Source organism: Bufo bufo, chromosome 5, assembly GCF_905171765.1.
Source record: "Bufo bufo chromosome 5, aBufBuf1.1, whole genome shotgun sequence".
NCBI lineage: Eukaryota > Metazoa > Chordata > Amphibia > Anura > Bufonidae > Bufo > Bufo bufo.
In genome coordinates, this window is record NC_053393.1 from 493375533 (window position 1) to 493401747 (window position 26215).

Here is a 26215-nt window from a genome sequence, read left to right on the forward strand (position 1 = left end):
TGCATTGTGGGGACCTGCATAAATTCGGGCGGGTAGCCCTCAATAAAGAGTTCAGTTCAGTTCATGTTTTGCTAACCCTTCAAAACGCAGCCTTGTCTCGTTATTGGAGGGAATTGCTGTATCACGCTGGGGATTGCTATGCTCTGCATATTCCCTGGAGGAGAGATCTTTCCCACACGGTCCTGAATGCTGGAGGTTCATTCAGGGTGGAAGGAAGACGGCGCGGCTCCAGTTAAGCTATCTTTCCCACACGGTCCTGAATGCTGGAGGTTCATTCACGGTGGAAGGAAGACGGCGCGGCTCCAGTTAAGCTACGGCGGTTGTGGAGTCTGCGGTGGTTGTGTTGTCCAGTGTGGTGTTTGTGGTCCGCGGCGCAAGCTAGGAAGCGTCCATTAACGGAAGGGGATCCGTTACAACAATAAATTACAATGGTGGTTTTAACCTAATCATTTATTTGTGGACCACATTAGAAAGCTGCTGCTTTGTCATAGAAGACGCAGAGATTACAAGAAGTCATTAAGAAAAAGCCCCAAAAAACCTGTGTGCCTTAGTTCAGACTGATGCGTAGGAGACGTTGATTGAAACTGCAAGCTTGGAAACATGACTGGGTAGGAGTTAAGAATGAAAGGCTGTGCACAGCAACAAATGAGCTTCCTAATGAAGAAAAACAACATAAATGTGCTAAGACCGAGGTAATTAGCTGCTAACGAAACACTCATTAGCCTGGTCAGTAATGAAACAAAATGAAAGGGGAACTCTAAAAGCTGCATTCACTGGATTCCCTGTTCACATAAACACAACATAAATTAACAGTACTGTCCATCACAAAGTCAAGCAGAGAAGGATACACCATAAACAAAGCAAACAAAAAAATTGAAAAAAAAGTTCCTACTATGCACCATTTGCTTGTGAGGAAGCAATTTGTTTTTTAGAATATCGTTCAGTCTGGCAGTAAAGGCTCATAGGAGAGGTCCCTGCCAAGGATTGAGCTATATACAGTGCATAATGCAATAAATTACATGTTTTCTTTAAATTATACACTATGTCAGCTACAGCGCCCAAATTTCCACTAAGGACACCACCACCCCTGCCACTTTGGAGGACTCAAAGTGACCACATAATACATGGTTGCTTATTCATTTAAATGGACACTTTGCAATACGATAGTTTCCCTGCAGGGGCCTTAAAGAAGCACACCCACACAAAAATGTATTCTCTGACCTGTTTGCTAAATGATGTAAACTGCAGTGATGGTAATTTTCTTACTGGTGGCTGTAGTTGTGAGTTATAACCTCCCTTCTGATTCTCAGCTGTGTCATGTGACCAGAACTCTAATCTCTCCAAATAACACAGCATCTTATGTGTGGACAGGAAGTCAGTTTCTCTGTGTATTCCTATGGGGGCCTCAATGTCCATCTCATACGAATAAACAGATAAGTAACTGACTTCTTGTCCTGTGTCATTTGGAGATTAGAGTGTTGGTCACATGACAACTAAGGATCAGAAGGGAGGTTATAACTATAATTTACATGTACCTTTCTAACAGGTAAGGGTATAGAATGTTTGTAGGGGTGCTTCTTGAAAGGGCATCTGCCAGGAGATTTGTCCCTATGACACTGGCTGACCTGTTACATGTGCACTTGGCAGCTAAAGGCATCTGTGTTGGTCCCATGTTCATATGTGCCTGTATTAGTGAGAAGAATATTGATTTAATATATGCAAATGAGCTTCTAGGAGCAACAGGGGCGTTGCCATTACACCTAGAGGCTCTGCTGTCCCTCTGCAACTACTGTGCCCTCTCCACTTTGATTGATAGGACCAGTCAATGAAAACGTCATCATGCCTAGCACTACTTAAGCTCCATAATTGTGCTTGAACAGCTTCCATCGACAATTAACATTGAGTTATAAGAGTTGTGCCCTCTACTTCTTGATAAACTATGACCCATTAAAGGACTTGCCCTGGTTCAGAGCTGAACCCGGACATACCTCTATTTTCACCCAGGCAGCCCCCCTGACATGAGCATTGGAGCAGTTCATGCTCCGATGCTCTCCTTTGCCCTGCGCAGGGGAAGGCATTTTTTTGGAGATCCGGTGACGTACCGGGGCTCTTCATGGGGCTGCCAGGAACCCCGGTGATGTCACCGGCACTAATGGGCGGGATTTAGCGCTGCCCTAGCCAGTAAAACGGCTAGGGCAGCACTAAAGCCCGCCCATCAGAGCCAGTGACGTCACCAAACACACTGCCGGGCGGAAGTTTCAACAAAAGAACCCGTGCCCTGCGCGATTTAGCGCAGGGCAAGGGAGCGCATCGGAGCATGAGATGCTCCGATGCTAGCCTCAGGGGGGCTGCCTGGGTGAAAATAAGGGTATGTCCGGGTTCAGCTCTAAACCCGGACAACCCCTTTAAGAGTTGAACCTCATTTTAGCCAGCAACTACTATGTTTTGAACCTCTCCAGATTAAAGCCTCCTTAAAGGGGTTGTCCAAGTTTTTACTATTGATGACCTATCCTCAGGATAGGTCATCAATATCAGATCAGCGAGGGTCCGACACCCGGCACCCTCGCCGATCAGCTGTATGAGGAGACTGTGCGTACAGTGTGCACGTGCTGTCCCCCTTCTCTCTTCCTGTTTTCTGCTGTGGTCTCTGGTCTTTGCCATAGACATCATCTTCTGTCTATGGCAAAGACCATAAAGGCTTCTTTTGATCCAGCAGTCCCAAGTTAGGTCACAGCCCGGCGCAGGTCAAGATGAATAAGGTGGCACTTTACTCTAATCTCAGGTGTGACTCACTGGTTGCACCCAACTCCACTCACAGACCCAGCTGGTTTCTATACTTGCTTTTGTTAGTCTCATGCGGCTTGTCACTCACAGCCATGCCTGGCACTCTGTACATGTCCACAACTCACTCCACCTCAACCCACGAAGCATGCAAACACCCCCATCACAGTTAAAGGCCATGTATCAATAAAGGAGTGAAGGTTAATACATGAATAAACATGACATGGCAAATACAGGAACATGTTAACAGTGGTGCCCAGTCAACCTCGCGGGGATGCTAGCAGTCTATTACACAAGAATACATTTCTGTTCAGATGCAAATTTTGTAAGGGGGTTAGGCTCAGGGTTGCAGATGCCTCTGTTCAGCCGCCCCCTTACAAGCTGGCAAAGTTTTTGCTGCACTGGACAACATGTTCATTCAAAGAGATCTGAAGACACAATTTACTTGGTTTTGGCATAATGCCACAAGGACCCAACTGCCAAGAGCAAGCTATCCTGCAACATCACTTATATACATTACCTATAGGCAGTGAGATAGAGAACAAACCATATGTGGAAAACATTAGCATATAAAATATAGCATTAAGTTGCTAAGAAACCTCCTCATGTTCTACAGAGCCAACTCACTAGAGCCCGAGGAGTTAAACCGATTATTTTGTTGATTAAACCTCTTATTTTGCTGTCTGGCTAAGATTTCTTGCAGTTTTAACACCCACATGCACTCCTACTTTGAGCTTGTGAACCTCAAAGCTGTTTTTATAGTGAGAAAATGTGAAAAGTCATATGGCATAAAATGGAAGTGCATCATGAAACAAAGCCCTATATATTAATATCATTCCTTTCCACAATGTGACCTACCAGGACATAGCCTATCATTTTAGGTGAATTATCAGTGAGTCAGAATTTCTGACCTGTGTCTCTTGTATGAGGCACATTGCTGAGCTCCTGCTCCGGTTACAATTTCTCCTGAGAGAACTACTCCAACATTCCTCAAGTATGGTCTTCAGACTCCAAACAGCAGAGTGAACTGCTACTACCAGAACTGAAGACACTGCTGCATGGTAAGGGATTATAGCCAAGACACCCTTCACCAGACCACTAATAGGCCAGTATCACTTAAAGGGTAACTGTCATGTTTTCATCAAAAAAATAAATTTTAGCATATGTTACTGCTACAGTAGCATTATGCATAAAGCAATCTTTAGTTTCTTCACATACCACTGTTTTCCTTGAGGTTTTTCCCTTAGTTACGGCTGTTTAAACATTTACAATATGAAGACCTTCTCAAGATGGCTCCTCTGCTGGTTCTCTGAGGCCAAAACTGCTTTCCCTCACTTCCCATACACACTTGCTGTAGCCAGCAGCTCCCTGCCAGCCAATCAGATTGGATTACTGAGAGACACGCCTCCTCACACTGAAGTCTTATGCAGGCATGCAGTGTGAAGGACCGCCCCTCTGTCCTTTGTTTACACTAAAGGGAAGACAAAAAAACCCTAGCAACTATCTTTTAAGGGACGAGTAGACAGGGACAGAGGACATTAATGAAAGCTGTTATTATAAGGTAATTACAGATCTTTTGACAATCATTGACAGACTAACTCAGGTATACATGCCTAGCTGTAATAAACTAGCAAATAAAAATAAATATGACAGTTAACCTTTAAGTGCTGAATTGCCACCAACTAGCCTGCCTCTATATCCTTACTAGTGCCAGAAAAAATTGCACTTAAAGCCTGCTGCTACTGAATGTATTTGAAGTTCTACGTTGCACTTAGTAAAAAAGGACTTTGTTATGTTTGATCCCGGCCTCATTCTTCGATTCTTTTTCAAACAAGCAGACTCGTGTAGATCACTTTACTTCATTCTGTTCTATGTATTGTAAGATGAGCAGTAACCTTCACATTCACACACCACGGGGGAATCACCTGTGTTTCTTTTTATCATTCCATAGATAAATCCATTGTTATAGAGAAACATAAAACATGAGGGACGGCGAGATTAACATCACTCTGACCTCCTCCCCCCCCCTCGCAACATTTTGGGGGAACATGCTGGACAATCACCTACTAGAATAAATATAACATTATATTTTAAAAATGCAATAATATATCAAAACATTCATGAATATATAATTTATTGCTGCAAAATAAAAATGAAGTAATACAGCTTCCCTTAGAAGATGCAAAAAGGAAGGTGGGTGCGTGCCCCAACAGGAGCTATGTTCATGATAGGTGCTCATGTAAGTCCAAAATTTGAAAAAAAAAGGGAGAGGCAGCAAGTTTGGCAGAAACGGTGCATGAACTTGGATTGCCATTAAATGGATTAAAACATCAAAACTTGTTTTCACCACTACAAATATGGACTTTCTGCAAAATGTCGGGAAACAGATTTTTCTCCAAAGTTATCCTCGTCTTTCTTCTCTTTCACCCCTTCTAATATTTGATCTACAGATGTAGCCGAGCTAAACTTGATAGTTAATGCGTTAAGTAAAAAATGGCAAAAAAAGGTTAACTAACTCTTTCAATGTATTTCAATGGCTTTCGTGATAGGCAGGGGCGTAGCTATAGGCTCATTAGCCCTGGTGCAAGAATTCAGTTTGGGCCCCCCCCCCTACCCTCAATACCATTTCCTAACCACCAGACCCCTGCACGCCCACCGTGCCCATGCCCATATTGATGATGATATAGCTGCCGCTTGTGCTGGAATCAGTCTATGGCCGAATGCACACGGCCGTGAACGGTCCATGGTATCCCGGTCTGGATTCCTGCTGACAGCAGGAGCGCACTGACACCGTGCGCTTCATGCCACCACTGTACTACAGTAATACACTCGTATAGATCATACGAGTGTATTACTGTAGTACAGCGGGGCATGAAGCGCACGGCGTCATAGCAACCAATGACGCCGTGCGCTCCTGCTGTCAGCAGGAATCCAGGCCGGGATACCATGGACCGTTCACGGCCGTGTGCATTCGTCCTATACAGTCAGGTCCATAAATATTGGGACATCGACACAATTGTAACATTTTTGGCTCTATACACCACCACAATGGATTTGAAATGAAACGAAAAAGATGTGCTTGAACTGCAGACTGACAGCTTTAATTTGAGGGTATTTACATCCAAATCAGGTGAACGGTGTAGGAATTACAACAGTTTGCATATGTGCCTCCCACTTGTTAAGGGACCAAAAGTAATGGGACAATTTGCTTCTCAGCTGTTCCATGGCCAGGTGTGTGTTATTCCCTCATTATCCCAATTACAATGAGCAGATAAAAGGTCCAGAGTTCATTTCAAGTGTGCTATTTGCATTTGGAATCTGTTGCTGTCAACTCTCAAGATGAGATCCAAAGAGCTGTCACTATCAGTGAAGCAAACCATCATTAGGCTGAAAAAACATAACAAACCCATCAGAGAGATAGCAAAAACATTAGGCCTGGCCAAAACAACTGTTTGAAACATTCTTAAAAAGAAGGAACGCACTGGTGAGCTCAGCAACACCAAAAGACCCGGAAGACCACGGAAAACAACTCTGGTGGATGACCGAAGAATTCTTTCCCTGGTGAAGAAATCACCCTTCACAACAGTTGGCCAGCTCAAGAACATTCTCCAGGAGTTAGGTGTATGTGTGTCAAAGTCAACAATCAAGAGAAGACTTCACCTGAGTGAATACAGAGGGTTCACCACAAGATGTAAACCATTGGTGAGCCTCAAAAACAGGAAGGCCAGATTAGAGTTTGCCAAACGACATCTAAAAAAGCCTTCACAGTTCTGGAACAACATCCTATGGACAGATGAGACCAAGATCAACTTGTACCAGAGTGATGGGAAGAGAGGAGTATGGAGAAGGAAAGGAACTGCTCATGATCCTAAGCATACCACCTCATCAGTGAAGCATGGTGGTGGTAGTGTCATGGCGTGGGCATGTATGGCTGCCAATGGAACTGGTTCTCTTGTATTTATTGATGACTGCTGACAAAAGCAGCAGGATGAATTCTGAAGTGTTTCGGGAAATATTATCTGCTCATATTCAGCCAAATGCTTCAGAACTCATTGGATGGCGCTTCACAGTGCAGATGGACAATGACCCAAAGCAGACTGCAAAAGCAACCAAAGAGTTTTTTAAGGGAAAGAAGTAGAATGTTATGCAATGGCCAAGTCAATCACCTGACCTGACTCCGATTGAGCATGCATTTCACTTGCTGAAGACAAAACTGAAGGGAAAATGCCCCAAGAACAAGCAGGAACTGAAGACAGTTGCAGTAGAGGCCTGGCAAAGCATTACCAGGGATGAAACCCAGCGTCTGGTGATGTCTATGCGTTCCAGACTTCAGGCTGTAATTGACTGCAAAGGATTTGCAACCAAGTATTAAAAAGCGAAAGTTTGATTTATGATTATTATTATTCTGTCCCATTACTTTTGGTTCCTTAACAAGTGGGGGGCACATATGCAAACTGTTGTAATTCCTACACCGTTCACCTGATTTGGATGTAAATACCCTCAAATTAAAGCTGACGGTCTGCAGTTAAAGCACATCTTGTTTGTTTCATTTCAAATCCATTGTGGTGGTGTATAGGGCCAAAAATGATAGAATTGTGTCGATGTCCCAATATTTATGGACCTGACTGTATGTGTCATTCTGCAACATGGGGGGTACAGAGTTCATAATTTTCCTTCACTTATCCTTTCAGTTTGCTTCATCATATGCCAGCAGGGCTATTAACATCGCCGCCAAGCCCGCCATTATTGCTCACACAGGGCTGGTCAGCACTGGAAATATGGGATTGCAACTGCAACCCCTATGGATGCAGTGACTGTCACCAAATGGCTGATAGTGACTGATGATTATAGCTGCCGCTTGTGCTGGAATCAGTCACTCACGGCAATATGGTGACAGTCACTGCTCCCATAGGTGTTGCACTTGCAATCCCATATTTCCAGTGCTGACCAGCCCTGTGTGAGCAATAATGGCGGGCTCAGCGGCGATGTTAATAACCCTGCTGGCATATGATGAAGCATTGATGATGATAAAGCTGCCGCTTGTGCTATTAATGTGATGTTCTATGGGCAATAGACCATCACATGATTTATAGGACTCTGCTGTGACATCTACCAGTACTTGTAGGATAGCAGTAGCGGGTCCTCTTACTTGCAGAGCTCATTTTCAGCTGCACATGTGGCTAGAACGGTACTAGTAAGAGGACCCACTACTGCTATCCTATGTGATGCTAGTGTACTCTAGCTACTAGAAACCACCCAACTGCCAGAGCAGAGACTGTCTCCGAGTCTCTGCTAGTCACGTCGCCACGGCTGCCCTCACCTCACTCGGGCGGCACGCATCTTCTCCTCCACCGCTCCACTTCCGGCCAGTACTGCCAGACGGGACCACTCCCTCTCCTGGCTGAGCCTGCGCCTGCACAGCTGCATGCACGGCTCTGCCTCCGCCCCCCTGTGAAGTTAGCCGCCGGCAAGTACTGTAGTCTGTAAATCAGGGGCCAGGGCTTCACTTCGTCTCTCCTGGGGGGCCTGGTGGGCCCCCTGACTTATGGGCCCGGTCGCAATTGCGACCGCTGCGACCCCTATAGCTACGCCACTGGTGATAGGATGGCACGAGATAACATTGTGACGTGTTATCAGAGTCAATTTTAGCTGGGCTACATCTGTATGTTCATTTATCCTAATCCTTACTGAACGAGACGTTTGGTCCTCATACACCTTGCCCAGTGGCGTAGCTTCTATAGAGGCAGACCACACAGGTGCTATGGGGCCCCTGAGAGAAGGGGGCCCGCATTGCAGGAAAGGCCCCACCCACTAATTACAGTTGTATTGCTAGCTACCTGTGTGAAAAGAGAATGTAAGAAATGGAGAAGGACCTTTGGTGATGTCATCAACCATGTGACCAGTGCAGGAAGCCAAGGAATAGCAGAGCAGCAGAAGTCTAAAGGACCTTTGGTGATGTCATCATTTTATGACCAGTGCAAACGACTGGTGAAAGACCTATGGGATGTCGCTGTGAGGGGGCGGAGCTTAGACCTATGGGATGTTGCTGTGAGGGGGCGGAGCTTCTGTGTGGTGCCTGGAGTAGAGGTTGGTGGTGTCCTGGGATAAACTACATAACATCCTAAGAAAGCTGGGAGTTGTAGTTCTGTCCTATTATATCCCTCTCCATGTAATTTCAATGTATTCCCTAGTACAGCCTGGTAATGCTTAGAGTTGTAGTTCTCTCCTCTTATACCCCTCTCTGTAATGTATATTGATACCCCATAATAAGTCTGGCCATACTGGGGGTTATAGTTATTTCCTTTTAAAGCTCTCACCTAGTAAAACTGGATGATGCCTTATAATTAGTGTTGAGCGAACTTGTGTTTTAAGTTTTGCGTCTAAAGTTCGGGTTATTGAAGTATCCCGTTATGGATTCCGCTACCACGGACCATATCGGAATTTAGAATCCATAACGGGATTCTTCGATAACCCGAACCCGAACTTTAGACGCCGAACTTAAAAAAAGAGTTCACTCAACACTGGTATCTTCTGGTATCTTCAAAATGCAACGGTAACTACTCTCTGCTCATTCTCCTGACCATTCTGCAGCTTTTGACACTGTAGACCACCATCTCCTGCTCGCCATGCTCCAATCCATCGGCCTAAAGGACACCGCCCTCCCCTGGTGTTCTTCCTATCTCTCCGGTCGCTCTTTCAGTGTATCATTCGCTGGCTCCACTTTCTTACCTCTCCCCCTCACTGTTGGAGTTCCTCAAGGTTTAGTCCTAGGCCCTCTCCTCTTCTCCCTGTACACAGCACCAATTGGACAGACCATCAGCAGATTTGGTTTCCAGTACCATCTCTATGCTGATGACACACAACTATACACTTCATCCCCTGACATCACACCTGCTGTATTACAGAACACCAGTGACTGTCTCTCTGCTGTCTCTAACATGATGTCCTCTCTCTATCTGAAACTAAATCTTTCAAAAACTGAACTTCTTGTGTTCTCTCCATCTACTAACCTGCCTCTCGGTGTGCAACACTGTCATCACTCCTAGGCAGCAAGCCTGCTGTCTCGGGGCGACTTTTGACACTGATCTTTCTTTCACCCCCTATATTCAATCTCTCTCCCGCTCATGCCGCCTGCACCTCAAAAACATCTCTAGTATCCGCCCCTTTCTCACTATGGAAGCAACAAAAACTCTCATTGTTGCCCTGATCCACTTCCGCCTTGATTACTGCAACTCACTATTAATTGGCCTCCCCCTCACCAGACTCTCCCCTCTCCAATCTATTCTTAATGCAGCAGCCAGGGTCACCTATCTGTCCAACCGCTACTCTGATGCCTCCGCCCTGTGTCACTGCACTGGCTACCCATACACTAATGAATCCAATTCAAACTGCTCGTCCTCACCCACAAAGCCCTCCACAGTGCTGCACCACCCTACATCTCTTCCCTCATCTCTGTCTACCACCCTACCCGTGCGCTCCATTCAGCCAATGACTTACGACTGACTTCCACAAAAATCCGAACCTCTCTCTCCCGATTCCAAGATTTCTCCCGAGCTGCACCGGTTCTCTGGAATGCCCTACCCCAAAGAAATCAGGCTTAGGCCTCTTTCACACTTGCGTTGTCCGGATCCGTCGTGTACTCCATTTGCCGTAAGTGCCCGCCGGATCCGTAACACCGCAAGTGAACTGAAAGCATTTGAAGACTGATCCGTCTTCAAAATGCGTTCAGTGTTACTATGACACCCAGGACGCTATTAAAGTCCTGGTTGCCATAGTAGTAGTGGGGAGCGGGGGAGCAGTATACTTACAGTCCGTGCGGCTCCCGGGGCGCTCCAGAATGACGTCAGGGCGTCCCATGCTCATGGATGACGTGATCCATGCGATCACGTGATCCATGCGCGTGGGGCGCCCTGACGTCACTCTGGAGCGCCCCGGGAGCCGCACGGACTGTAAGTATACTGCTCCCCCGCTCCCCACTACACTTTACCATGAAAAACAGGACTTTAGTGTCCTGGCAGCCATGGTAACCATACAGAAAAAGCTAAACGTCGGATCCGGTAATGCGCCGAAACAACGTTTAGCTTAAGGCCGGATCCGGATTAATGCCTTTCAATGGGCATTAATTCCGGATCCGGCCTTGCGGCAAGTGTTCCGGATTTTTGACCGGAGCAAAAAGCGCAGCATGCTGCGGTATTTTCTCTGGCCAAAAAACGTTCCGTTCCGGAACTGAAGACATCCTGATGCATCCTGAACGGATTTCTCTCCATTCAGAATGCATGGGGATAATCCTGATCAGGATTCTTCCGGCATAGAGCCCCGACGACGGAACTCTATGCCGGAACAGAACAACGCAAGTGTGAAAGAGCCCTTAATCACAACATGCATAGTTTTAAGCGTTTGCTAAAAACACATCTTTTCAGGGTGGCCTATCACCTCACTTGATCTAACCTCCCCATAGCCCATTTATCATTCCCTGAAGCTGAGCCTCCACTGCACCCAGAAGCACTTCGTATATTGGCTGCTGACCGGCTCATGTGGCTTTATATCTGCTCCCCTATTCTCTCAAGATGGCTGGACTATCGTACATAACAAGCACTTCTACCTTTTGTGTCACCCCTATCCCCTCATAGATTGTAAGCTCTTGCAAGCAGGGCCCTCATTCTTCTTGTTGTAATAATCGACTTGTCTGTTGCTATGTTATTTATGACTGTTTGTACATTAACCCTTGAATTGTAAGGTGCTGCGCAATATGTTGGCGCTATATAAATAAAGATTATTATTATTATTATTAACACTACTTATAATAATCTGGACATGCTGGGAGTTGTAGTTCTCTCTTCTTAGGCTGTTTCACATCACCGTTTAGTTTTTGTTTTGCATGGAGGACTTTTTTACATCTAAAATAACGGATCACAGGCGGAAATGGCTCAAACGGATGCCGAATGTGCAGAACTGATGCTTGAAGTATAGGATCAGTTTTTTTCTTTATTTTTCTGTACTTCTGACGGATCAGACATATGGAAAACTAAACGGTGATCTGAACCCGGCCTTATACTCTCTCAGTGTAATATCCACTGGCATCCAATAATAACAGCCTGGACATGCTGGGAGTTGTAGTTCTCTCCACTTTATGTACCTCTCCCTGTGTTGCCTCCTAATTTCCAATAATAACAATCTGGTGATGATGAGACTTGTAGTTCCCTTGTCACGATTATAATGTCCTGCAGCAGCTGAGGTGTGTATTAGGCCTTGTTCACATCTGTGCTGGTGACGTTCACTGTTCTGCTGTCATATGAACTCAACAAGGAAAATCTAATTCCGGATCTGGCAGTTCATGGACGTCAACATCTGACGGATCCCGCTGACCATGATGAGATCTGACGGGTTTTCATCTGCCAGGATATAAAATTGTGTCCAGCATTTATGACCTGATCTGTGAATAAGGCCCAAACACAGAAGTGATCAAAGCTTTATATGTTCTCTAGCATCAGGTTATGATGTTCTGCAGCAGCTGAGGTGTGTATTATGATGTTCTGCAGCAGCTGAGGTGTGTATTATGAAGTTCTGCAACATCTGAGGTGTGTATTATGAAGTTCTGCAACAGCTGAGGTGTGTATTATGAGGTTCTGCAGCAGCTGAGGTGTGTATTATAAAGTTCTGCAACAGCTGATGTGTGTATTAGGAGGTTCTGCAGAAGCTGAGGTGTGTAATATGATGTTCTGCAGCAGCTGAGGTGTGTATTATGAGGTTCTGCAGCAGCTGAGGTGTGTATTATGAGGTTCTGTAGCAGCTGAGGTGTGCATTATGAGGTTCTGCAGCAGCTGAGGTGTGTATTATGAGGTTCTACAGCAGCTATGGTGTGTATTATGAGGTTCTGTAGCAGCTGAGGTGTGCATTATGAGAATCTGCAGCAGCTGAAGTGTGTATTATGAGGTTCTGCAGCAGCTGACGTGTGTATTAGGAGGTTCTGCAGCAGCTGAGGTGTGCATTAGGAGGTTCTGCAGCAGCTATGGTGTGTATTATAGGGTTATGTAGCAGCTGAGGTGTGTATTATGATGTTCTGCAGCAGCTATAGTGTGTATTATGGGGTTCAGTAGCAGCTGAGGTGTGTATTATGAAGTTCCGCAGCAGCTGATGTGTGCATTCTGAAGTTCCGCAGCAGCTGAGGTGTGCATTATGAGGTTCTGCAGCAGCTGAGGTGTGTATTATGAGGTTCTGCAGCAGCTGAGGTGTGTATTATGAGGTTCTGCAGCAGCTGAGGTGTGTATTATGAGGTTCTGTAGCAGCTGAGGTGTGCATTATGAGAATCTGCAGCAGCTGAGGTGTGTATTATGAGGTTCTGCAGCAGCTGAGGTGTGTATTAGGAGGTTCTGCAGCAGCTGAGGTGTGCATTAAGAGGTTCTGCAGCAGCTATGGTGTGTATTATAGGGTTCTGTAGCAGCTGAGGTGTGTATTATGATGTTCTGCAGCAGCTATAGTGTGTATTATGGGGTTCAGTAGCAGCTGAGGTGTGTATTATGAAGTTCCGCAGCAGCTGATGTGTGCATTCTGAAGTTCCGCAGCAGCTGATGTGTGTATTAGGAGGTTCTGCAGCAGCTGAGGTGTGTATTATGAGGTTCTGCAGCAGCTGAGGTATGTATTAGGAGGTTCTGCAGCAGTCAGAGAAACATCAGTTGTGACTGGATTAAATAATTTAGTTTTCTGTATCTGCACTTTGTAAAATGTCCCTGTCCTGTTCCTCCGCCAGCACACATGGCACTGTGACCTGACTGACCAGTCCGGACCTGACCTGATCCCTCACTGTCACCAATCCAGACTCTAGACCAGCTCCGTGAAGATCTTCCCCAGGCCCTGACCGTGCTCTGCCAGCAGCATAAACAGTAAGTCAGCATTGGAGAGGAGGTGAAGCAGCAGCGGGCACAGTCATGGGGTAAGGATGACACACTATATAAGAAGTAGCAGCAGCGGTCGCAATTCATCGGGTAAGTCTAGGTAGTCACTTGCGTTCAGATTTTGGTATTCTGTTACAGCATTCCAGCAGAATTTCAGAATCGCCAGATCCAGCATATGCCAAACAATGCTGGCATCTGCCGGATCCCATTCACAATCTGCAACAGAGGCTTCTGCTGGAACCTCTGCAGTAGATGTGCACGTACCCTAAGGGGTGTGATGGGTCACTCACAAGGGGGCCCATTTCAGATTCTTGCCATGGGGCCCAGTGATTTCTATGTACACCCCTGAGCTTGCCACATGGGCACTTTAAGCAATGGATCACATCAGGCGATTCACAGGTAGCAAACCCTTTATTCTGTTTCCTATCCGCCTTAATCATTGAGTAACAATTCCCAGAGCTTACACAAGGGTATGTTCTCCTTCTCTGAACTATCTGTAAAGAATAAATCAAGGCAACTGGACTTACTGTAGATTTCTTGAAAACGTTTCACTCGTTCTTCCAACGAGCTTTCTCAATTCTGAGTGACTGTACAAGAATTCTCTGGGAATAAATATGTAACTGAATCAACATCTGGTAATTATACCCAGCATGGGGTCAGAGGTCATTATACCCAGCATGGGGTCAAAGGTGTTGATTCCATTATCCTAATTGGAGTCAGTAGGTGATAATGACCTTCCAGAAAAAGGTGTCAAGACAGCATTGTATGTGGCAGACAATAGATGTCTACCCCCCCCCACCTCTATTCAAGCTTGGCCTCTCCATTTTTACGTAGATGGCCTCCTTCACACCTCGTTTGTACCAATCGGCCTCCTTATCCAAAACACGTACTTGACTGTCTTTTAAGGTGTGACCTGTTTCTTTTAGATGTAAGTACACGGCTGAATCTTGACCAGAGGGTTTGGCTCTTCTATGCTGAGCCATACGCTGATGTAGTTGTTGTTTTGTTTCGCCGATATACAGTTCTGAGCATTCCTCATTGCATTGGACTGCGTACACAATGTTGTCCATCTTGTGTTTAGGCGTTGGGTCTTTTGGGTGAACCAGTTGTTGCCTCAGTGTGTTGCTGGGTTTAAAGCAGACAGGGATCTGATGTTTATTAAAAATCCTTTTGAGTTTCTCAGACACCCTAGCTACATATGGGATAACCATATTCTTGCGTCTGTCATGCTTCTCGCCCTCACTGGTAGTCTTGGTGCTCTTTCTTCTCCTTCCTTCTGTTTTGACAAAAGCCCAATCTAGATACAAGTTTTAAGTGCCCCTCTGAGGTGTTTGAATTTCTTTGCCTTGGCCTCTGTGCTGGTGGGGATTTTCTCTGCCCGGTGGTGTAGAGTCTGGATGACTCCCAGTTTGTGGTCTAGAGGATGGTGGGAATCAAATAGCAGGTACTGGTCTGTGTGTTGGTTTTTGATAGACCTCTATTCCCAGCTTCCTTCCCTCTTCCACTGTTCCACAGTCCAGAAACGCCAGTTTGTTGTTCTGCATATCTTCCCGCGTGAACTTGATGTTATGATCCACTGAGTTGAAGTGGTCGGTGAAAGCCTGTAACTCTTGTTTATGAATTTTAACCCAAGTGTCATCCACATATCTGAACCAATGACTCTGTGTAATTCCCTTAAAAGAGGTCAGGGCTTTCCTTTCTACTTCCTCCATATACAGGTTCGCTACAATAGGTGAGACTGGCGATCCCATAGCACAGCCATGTTTTTGCTTGTAGAGCTTGTCCTTATACTTGAAGTTGGTGGTACTCAGACAAAGGTCCAGTAAGGCACACACTTGATCTGGGCTAAGTTCTGTTCTGCAGCCTAAGGTGTTGTCTAGTAGCAACTGTTTCCTGACTGCTTCAATTGCCTCTGTAGTGGGTATGCAGGTGAAGAGGGATGTAACATCATAGGAGACCATTGTTTCTTCTGTGCCCAATACCAAGTTCTGGATTTTGGTGGTGAAATCCTGAGAGTTCTGTATGTGATGTTGTGTGTTTCCAACCAAGGGTGCTAGGATTCTGGCTAAGTATTTTGCCACATTGTAGATCAAAGAGTTGATGCTGCTGACAATTGGCCTGAGAGGGGTCCCATCCTTATGTATCTTAGGGGGCTTCCCCAGGGCTTCCCCAGGGTAGAGGCGATGATACATGGCCCGATCAATGATTTTGCCCTTTTCTAGTTGTTGTAGTAGTTCTATAACCTTCTTCTTGTAGCCATTGGTTGGGTCTTGTCTTAGGGCCTCATATGTGTTGTTATCATCCAGGAGTGTGGTCACCTTGGCATCGTAGTCAGATGTATTATGTACTTCCTTTATCCGCAGGCAGGATGGTGATGTTTGTGTCTTTCTTCAGGGATGTAACCGCCCTCCTTTTTTCTCTAGTCAAGTTTGAACTGTCTCCATACAGACATCACTTCTAATTAGCATATTGTTCAATGAAATGCCATTCTTATATGCAAAAAGAGAATTGTCCACAAACATCTTGCCATATTTCTGGTCATGCTTGAGCACATTCCAATATTTTAACCTAGTTCTCTTTATCAGCCTGGGATGATGACCATACCTAGAAACATCCACAAATGATTTCTTTTTCTTGCTTTTATTTTTTATTCTTCTAATTTCCTCTCATCTCTTCAAGCCTAAATCTTTCCCAATCGTCATCACCTCTTTTTTCTTATACCAGCGTTGTATGAACTTTTCTACTATCCGTACTCTGTTCTTTTCATGCTCATTATCTGAGCTAGTTATCTTTCTTGTCTGTGTAAACTGGCTCCTGGGAATACTCCGAAACATATGAGGAGCATGGGGACTGGAATGTAATAACAAATTATTACAATCTGTAGGTTTCGTTCTTCGGTTCTACATTTACACTGCATCGATCCCCAGGGAGCAATGGCTTGAGGGAGTGCACCATGACAGAACATTTCAACTTGGCCACTACCACTCCCATCCTCTAGATAGGCTCCTCCGAGGGTCTCTACAACCTCACAGCTGTTTCAGTTTAAGTCCGTGTTTAAAAGGGTTATCCAGGAAAAGATATTTATGACTTATCCTCAAGATAGGTCATAAGTCTAAGATCTGTGGAGGTGCGACACCTGGGACCCCCCGCAATCAGCTGTTAGGAGAGGCCTTGGATGCTGCAGCCTCTTCCTAGGCTTGTGACATCACTGTACATCGGTCACATGGCCTAGTTGCAGCTCATCCCCATTCAAGTCAATGGGGTTGAGCTGCAATACCAAGCACAGCCACTATACAATATATGATGTCCTTGGAAAGCTCCCGGGAGCCTGCATCAGAACTCCGGTGAGTGCAACAACTCCCTGAAACAGCTGATTGGCGAGGGTGCTGGGACTTGGACCTGGATCCTGAGGATAGGTTGTCATTATCATTTCTCGGATAACCCCTTTAAGTTATCCTTGTCTGTTTGTGCTTCAGTCTTGGTTCCTGCCTGCTTTGTCCCTGCATCCACCATGTCCATGACCCTGCCCGCAAGCTCTCCTAGTGTCTACAGTTCAGTGTTGGAAAAATCTGCAGTTCCAGTATTAGAGACTATTATGACCGCTGTGATTCTGGTGCAGTTTCCCTTTGTCTCAGCTATCCAACCAATGTTCCTACAGTCAAGTTATACCAAAAAGCACATAATCAGTATAAAATTGACTCCTCAGACTGCATCAGTGGTTTTGGTTTGTTTTCTGTGTCTAGAGCTCCTGGTACTTGCACCAGAGTCCTTGACCCCAGTGGGTCAGCTGCCAACTATCCTGGGACTATCATAAGAGGTAGCAGTCTGGTTTCTCCCCTGCAGTGAAGTCCAGATCCCTGTACAGGGGTTAAAGGGCGAATGCCAGTGAAACACTGGAATAACAGTTTTAGCCCAAAGCCAAACCAGTTAGTTGGCACAGTGGGTCCACACTCACTGATCCATAATGTATATATACGCACACGAGCAGAATTTGTTGGTTAGAATCAGATTTCCTTCTCCTACTTCTTACAAACCTCAGATGTGATCTGTCTGTAACAGAGCCCATATAAACCAGTAGTAAGACATCCAAACCCACCAATTTAACTGGGAGTGGCCAACCATCTGTGACACAAGTGTGCATGCGTTTAGAGGGGTAGGGAGGGATGGCTGTCAGTGACTTAAGGTAAATGGCTGCAGCAGTTGTCCTTGTCTACTTCATGCTCAGCCCTGCACATTAGAAATACCTCATTCTCCACTTAGCAGGTTCCTCATTGTTGGCTAAGAAACTGTCTATAATTGTTTAGAAGCTCTGCACTTACTGAAAATCATATCAACTATTATGCATAATAGTTTTTAGGCTGATTGACAGATGATATTACACAGTGCTGAGCTACAGAGAGAGGAAGTGTGCACAGAACAAGGATTCTGCATGTATACACACAGTTATCCTGGTGAACATGTAAAGCTGCTCCCTGAGGAGCCACTGCAGAAGATGGGAGTGGTAGTGGCCCTGATAAGATTTTGTGTCATGATGTACGCACTCAGGCTATTGCTCCCTAAGCAGTGGAAAGTTGGTTTGAAGAAGCAGGCCAGAAGTAAATGTATAAAAGTCTCTCTGTACTTAGTATAAAATATAACTTGTAGTACATTGAGCAATAGTACTTACAAAATACAGTCATTGTCACCAGGTGATGAGGTATGGTTGCTGGTTAGGGGACAATAAAATGGCACTTTCAGGCAATTGTGGATAAAAGTGTCCACTGTATGATACAGGTCTGATATTTGAGTGGCCTGGAAGAGGTCTTGGTGATAAGTGTCTGAGCCATAGTCCCACACCTGCAGCAGGGACTGTAAAGCTGTGATTTTTCCAATCACTCTAGGCACACTGAAGCTTCTTGGAAACAGTGTTCTTGATTCTGGCCCTTTCCCTGGATTGAAGGTCTCGCAGGAGAACTACTTGAGTTCACGAAGAATAGGAGCTCTGGCATGTGCTTCCTCTCTCAATGCTGTCTCACTGGAACTCTCCCTCCTGGCAGGAAGTAGGACCAACTATCCTACCAAGAGGGGAGAAACAGGGTAGTTAGCCCTGTTCCTGCCAACCATACTTCTTCTGCTGATGTAACATAGTATATAAGGCCGAAAAAAGACATTTATCCATCCAGGTCGGCCTATTATCCTGCAAGTTGATCCAGAGGAAGGGCAAAAAAAACCACCTGTGAGGTAGAAGTCAATTTTCCCCACTTTAGGTGAAAAAAATTCTTTCCCGACTCCAATCAGGCAATCAGAATAACTCCCTGGATCAACGACCCCTCTCTAGTAACTATAGCCTGTAATATTATTACACTCCAGAAATACATCCAGGTCCCTCTTGAACTCTTTTAGTGAACTCACCATCACCACCTCCTCAGGCAGAGAGTTCCATAGTCTCACTGCTCTTACCGTAAAGAATCCTCTTCTATGTTTGTGTACAAACCTTCTTTCCTCCAGACGCAGACGATGTCCCCTTGTCACAGTCACAGTCCTGGAGATACATAGATAATGGGAGAGATCTCTGTACTGACCCCTGATATATTTATACATAGTAATTAGATCTCTCATCAGTCGTCTTTTTTCAAAAGTGAATAACCCTAATGTTGATAATACACTGCCTGTCCAAAAAAAAGTCACCACCCAAAAAAAAAAGGTCACATACTCTAATATTTTGTTGGACCGCCTTTAGCCTTGATTACGGCACGCATTCGCTGTTGCATTGTTTCAATAAGCTTCTGCAATGTCACAAGATTTATTTCCATCCAGTGTTGCATTCATTTGTCACCAAGATCTTGCATTGATGATGGTAGAGTCTGACTGCTGCGCAAAGCCTTCTCCAGCACATCCCAAGGATTCTCAATGGGGTTAAGGTCTAGACACTGTGGTGGCCAATCCATGTGTGATGTCTCATGCTCCCTGAACCACTCTTTCACAATTTGAGCCAGATGAATCCTGGCATTGTCATCTTGGAATATGCCCGTGCCATCAGGGAAGAAAAAATCCATTGATGGAATTACCTGGTCATTCAGTATGTTCAGGTAGTCAGCTGACCTCATTCTTGGAGCACATGCTGTTGCTGAACCTAGACCTGACCAACTGCAGCAACCCCAGTTCATAGCACTGCCCCCACAGGCTTGTACAGGAGGCACTAGGCATGATGGGTGCATCACTTCATCTGCCTCTCTTCTTACCCTGATGCGCCCATCACTCTGGAACAGGGTAAATCTGGACTCATCAGACCACATCACCTTCTTCCATTGCTCCAGAGTCCAATCTTTATGCTCCCTAGCAAATTTAAGCCTTTTTTTCTGTTTTTTCTCACTGATTAGTGGTTTTCTCATGGCTACACATCTGTTCAGTCCCAATCCCTTAATGTTCTCTTCGCATTGTGCGTGTGGAAATGCTCTTACTTTCACTATTAAACTGCAATCTCCTTAGATGTTTTCCCTGCTTGATGCATGCCAATGATTTGACCCTTCTCAAACAGACTAACATCTTTTCCACAACCACGAGATGTGTCTTTCGACATGGTTGTATAAGAAATGAGAAGCAACTCATTGCACCAGTTGGGGTTAAATAACTTCCTTCCAGATCTCACAGAAATTTCGTGGACATGGGTAAGTGGTCAGTTCACTCGGATTCACCTTTCCTCTGGGGAACCTTATGAGAAATCAAGGTGCCGCAAATAGTGAAGTACAATCACAAAAGTTCCAACTGCAAGGCTTTATTGTACTTACAAGATGGATATGGTAACAAGCAGTATACGCAAATCATTCACCTGACCCGGGTTTCTCTTTAGGAAGCTTCGTCAGGGGTATCTCCTCCGCCTACCTAGAGGTGAACTGACCGCTTACCCATGTCCACGAAATTTCTGTGAGATCTGGAAGGGAGGATTTTTCAGCTTTGTCCTGGAGCAGAGCGGTCCATTTAAAGAAAACGCGTCTATAGATGTGAACATTACCCACTTCACTATTGGAACTCGCGACGCAACAAAAGAAAGGCAACGTACTAAAGGCTGTTTTATATACAAACTGGATTCCAAAAAAGTTGGGACACTAAACAAATTGTGAATAAAAGCTGAATGCAATGATGTGGAGATGGCAAATGTCAATATTTTATTTGTAATAGTATGTAGATGACAGATCAAACGTTTAATCCGAGTAAATGTATCATTTTAAAGGAAAAATAAGTTGATTCCAATTTTCACGGTGTCAACAAATCCCAAACAAGTTGGGACAAGTAGCAATAAGAGGCTGGAAAAAGTAAATTTGAGCATAACAAAGAGCTGGAAGACCAATTAACACTAATTAGGTCAATTGGCAACATGATTGGGTATAAAAAGAGCTTCTCAGAGTGGCAGTGTCTCTCAGAATCCAAGATGGGTAGAGGATCACCAATTCCCACAATGTTGCGCAGAAAGATAGTGGAGCAATATCAGAAAGGTGTTACCCAGCGAAAAATTGCAAAGACTTGATTGCATCTATCATCATCAACCGAAGATTCAGAGAATCTGGAACAATCTCTGTGCGTAAGGGTCAAGGCCGTAAAAACCATACTGGATGCCCGTGATCTCCGGGCCCTTAAACGACACTGCACAACAAACAGGAATGCTACTGTAAAGGAAATCACAGAATGGGCTCAGGAATACTTCCAGAAACCATTGTCAGTGAACACAATCCACCGTGCCATCCGCCGTTGCCAGCTGAAACTCTACCGTGCAAAGAAGAAGCCATTTCTAAGCAAGATCCACAAGCTCAGGCGTTTTCACTGGGCCAGGGATCATTTAAAATGGAGTGTGGCAAAATGGAAGACTGTTCTGTGGTCAGACGAGTCACGATTCGAAGTTCTTTTTGGAAATCTGGGACGCCATGTCATCCGGACCAAAGAGGACAAGAACAACCCAAGTTGTTATCAACGCTCAGTTCAGAAGCCTGCATCTCTGATGGTATGGGGTTGCATGAGTGCGTGTGGCATGGGCAGCTTGCATGTCTGGAAAGGCACCATCAATGCAGAAAAATATATTCAGGTTCTAGAACAACATATGCTCCCATCCAGACGTCATCTCTTTCAGGGAAGACCCTGCATTTTTCAACAAGATAATGCCAGACCACATTCTGCATCAATCACAACATCATGGCTGCGTAGGAGAAGGATCCGGGTACTGAAATGGCCAGTCTGCAGTCCAGATCTTTCACCTATAGAGAACATTTGGCGCATCATAAAGAGGAAGGTGCAACAAAGAAGGCCCAAGACGATTGAACAGTTAGAGGCCTGTATTAGACAAGAATTGGAGAGCATTCCTATTTCTAAACTTGAGAAACTGGTCTCCTCGGTCCCCAGACGTCTGTTGAGTGTTGTAAGAAGAAGGGGAGATGCCACACAGTGGTGAAAATGGCCTTGTCCCAACTTTTTGGGGATTTGTTGACACCATGAAATTCTGATTCAACATATTTTTCCCTTAAAATGGTACATTTTCTCAGTTTAAACTTTTGTTCCGTGATTTATGTTCTATTATGAATAAAATATTAGAAGTTGGCACCTCCACATCATTGCATTCAGTTTTTATTCACGATTTGTATAGTGTCCCAACTTTTTTGGAATCCGGTTTGTATTTTATTTTTGGAGTTAAATAACTTATTGCCAGATGACATTGATTTTGATCATTTCAGTCATCTTGTTTACAATTAAATCAAAGAGGCACTTGTAAGTCAGACAAATATAACATAACATTTATAATGAAATAACCACAAATGTCTTTTCTGTGCTCACATCATTATCAGTTTTATTCAACCCCCAAGTGACATTCAATCTTAGTACTTAGTACAACATCCTTTTCCAGTTATAACAGCTTTTAAACGTGAAGCATAGCTTGACACAAGTGTCTTGCAGCGATCTACGGGTATCTTCCCCCATTCTTCATGGGCAAAAGCCTCCAGTTCAGTCACATTTTTAGGCTTGCGCGCTGCAACTGCTTTCTTTAAGTCCCACCAGAGGTTCTCAATCGGATTTAAGTCTGGTGACTGCGATGGCCACTTCAAAATGTTCCAGCCTTTAATCTGCAACCATGCTCTAGTGGACTTGGAGGTATGCTTGGGATCATTGTCCTGTTGAAAGGTCCAACGTCTCCCAAGCCTCAGGTTTGTGACGGACTGCATCACATTTTCATCCAATATCTCCTGGTACTGAAGAGAATTCATGGTACCTTGCACACGCTGAAGCTTCCCTGTACCTGTAGAAGCAAATCAGCCCCAAAGCATGATTGACCCCCCGCCATGCTTCACAGTAGGCAAGGTGTTCTTTTCTTCATAGGCCTTGTTCTTCCTCCTCCAAACATAGCGTTGATTCATGGGCCCAATCAGCTCTAATTTTGTTTCATCAGTCCACAGAACACTATCCCAAAACTTTTGTGGTTTGTCCACATGACTTTTGGCATACTGCAGTCGACTCTTCTTATTCTTTGGAGACAGCAAGGGGGTGCGCCTGGGAGTTTTGGCATGGAGACCTTCATTACGCAGTGTGCGCCTTATTGTCTGAGCTGAAACTTCAGTACCCACATCTGACAAATCTTTTTTCAGTTCCTCAGCAGTCACACTGGGACTTTTCTCCCCTTTGCGCTTCAGGTAGCGCACAGCAGTCGAAGTCAGCATCTTCTTTCTGCCACGACCAGGTAGCGTTTCAACAGTGCCCTTTGCCTTGAATGTGCGAATGATGCTTCCTATGGTGTCTCTTGGTATGTTTAACATCTTTGCAATCTTCTTATAGCCATTGCCCTTCCTGTGAAGAGAAATCACCTCTTCTCTTGTCTTCCTGGACCATTCTCTTGACTTCACCATGTTTGTAAACACACCAGTAAATGTCTAGAAGGAGCTGAGTATCACAGTCCTTTTAAATCTGCCTAATTGGTGCTTATTATGCTTGATTGCTGCTCCTTGACATCCACAGGTGTTTTCAATACCTGATCGAAAACACTTGAATGAACCTCTGTTCTTAAGAGTGGTAGTCTTTAAGGGGTTGAATAATTGTGTCAATGAAGAAATCACAAAAAAAACATTTAATACTGTATTACAAAAAAATTTATGTCATTTTAGTTGCATTTGGTTCTTTAACCTCTTAAGGACACATGACGTACCGGTACGTCATGATGTCCTGGTACTTAAGGACACATGACGTACCGGTACGTCATGTGTTGTTCCGATCACTGCCGCCCGGCCGGCAGTGATCGGAACAAGGTGCCTGCTCAAATCATTGAGCAGGCACCTAGGCTAAATGCGCGGGGGGGGGTCCCGTGACCCCCCCATGTCGGCGATTGCAACAAACCGCAGGTCAATTCAGACCTGCGGTTTGATGCGCTTTTTGCAGTTTCTGATCCCCGCGGTCCCTGACCGCGAGGATCAGAAACTTTATAATGTCCAAAATATATCTGTATCCCCCCCCTGCACCCATGAGTGATTTTTAGCCCGGTGGGAGGTGCAGGGGGAGGGTTGCGGGCGGTGCGGGCTGTGCGGGAGGCGGGCGGTGCGGCAGGCGGGATCGCGATCCCCCGCCCGCCTCCCCTTGATTGATCGTTGGTGGTTAGTGGGTATACCAGGGTGCCAGCACATTGCTGGCACCCTGGTATAAACGGCTGACATCTGCGATGCGATGTCAGCCGTTTAACCCTTTCCATACAGCGGTCCGTACGGACCTCTGTATGGAAAAAGTTAACAGTAAGAGGGAGCTCCCTCCCTCTCCCATCGGGGGGCTGCAGTGCCTTTGCAGCCCCCCGATGGGAGAGGGAGAGAGCCCCCAGACAGCCCCCCGCCAGCCCCGTCCTCACCCTTCCCCGTCTGCAAAGTTCTGAGCAGACGGGGAAGGTTCCCATGGCAACAGGACGCCGTCTCAGGCGTCCTGCTGTCCATGGTGCTGAACAGATCTGTGCTAAAGGCAGAGATCTGTTCAGACAAAGTGTAAGTAAAATACAGTACAGTACAATATATATCATACATCAGACCCACTGGATCTTCAAGAACCAAGTGGGTCTGGGTAAAAAAAAAAAGTGAAAAAAAGTGAAAAAAAAGTAAAAATCAAAAAACACATTTATCACTGATTAAAAATGAAAAAATTAAAATTCCCTACACATGTTTGGTATCGCCGCGTCCGTAACGACCTGATCTATAAAACGGTCATGTTACTTTACCCGAACGGTGAACGCCATAAAAATAAAAAATAAAAAACTATGATGAAATGGAAATTTTGCCCACCTTACTTCCCAAAAAAAGGTAATAAAAGTGATCAAAAAAGTCGCATGTACGCCAAAATTGTAACAATCAAACCGTCATCTCATCCCACAAAAATCATACCCTACCCAAGATAATCGCCCCAAAACTGAAAAAACTATGGCTCTTAGACTATGGAAACACTAAAACATGTTTTTTTTTGTTTCAAAAATGAAATCCTTGTGTAAAACTTACATAAATTAAAAAAAAGTATACATATTAGGTATCGCCGCGTCCGTATCGACCAGCTCTATAAAAATATCACATGATCTAACCCCTCAGATGACCACCGTAAAAAATTAAAAATAAAAACGGTGTAAAAAAAGCCATTTTTTGTCATCTTACGTCACAAAAAGTGTAATAGCAAGCGATCAAAAAGTCATATGCACCCCACAATAGTGCCAATCAACCATCTCATCCCGCAAAAAATGAGACCCTACTTAAGATAATCGCCCAAAAACTGAAAAAGCTATGGCTCTTAGACTATGGAGACACTAAAACATTTTCTTTGTTTTCAAAATGAAATCATTGTGTAAAACTTACATTAAAAAAAAAAAACATACATATTAGGTATCACCGTGTCCATGACAACCTGCTCTATAAAATTACCACATGATCTAACCTGTCAGATGAATGTTGTAAATAACAAAAAAAAAAAAAAAGTGCCAAAAAAGCTATTTTTTGTTACCTTGCCTCACAAAAAGTGTAATATAGAGCAACCAAAAATCATATGTACCCTAAACTAGTACCAACAATACTGCCACCCTATCCCGTAGTTTCTAAAATGGGGTCACTTTTTTGGAGTTTCTACTCTAGGGGTGCATCAGGGGGGCTTCAAATGGGACATTGTGTCAAAAAAAACAGTCCAGCAAAATCTGCCTTCCAAAAACGTATGGCATTCCTTTCCTTCTGCGCCCTGCCGTGTGCCCGTACAGCAGTTTACGACCACATATGGGGTGTTTCTGTAAACTACAGAATCAGGGCCATAAATAATGAGTTTTGTTTGGCTGTTAACCCTTGCTTTGTAACTGGAAAAAAAATATTAAAATGGAAAATCTGCCAAAAAAGTGAAATTTTGAAATTGTATCTCTATTTTCCATTAAATCTTGTGCAACACCTAAAGGGTTAACAACGTTTGTAAAATCAGTTTTGAATACCTTGAGGGGTGTAGTTTCTTAGATGGGGTCACTTTTATGGAGTTTCTTCTCTAGGGGTGCATCAGGGGGGCTTCAAATGGGACATGGTGTCAAAAAAACC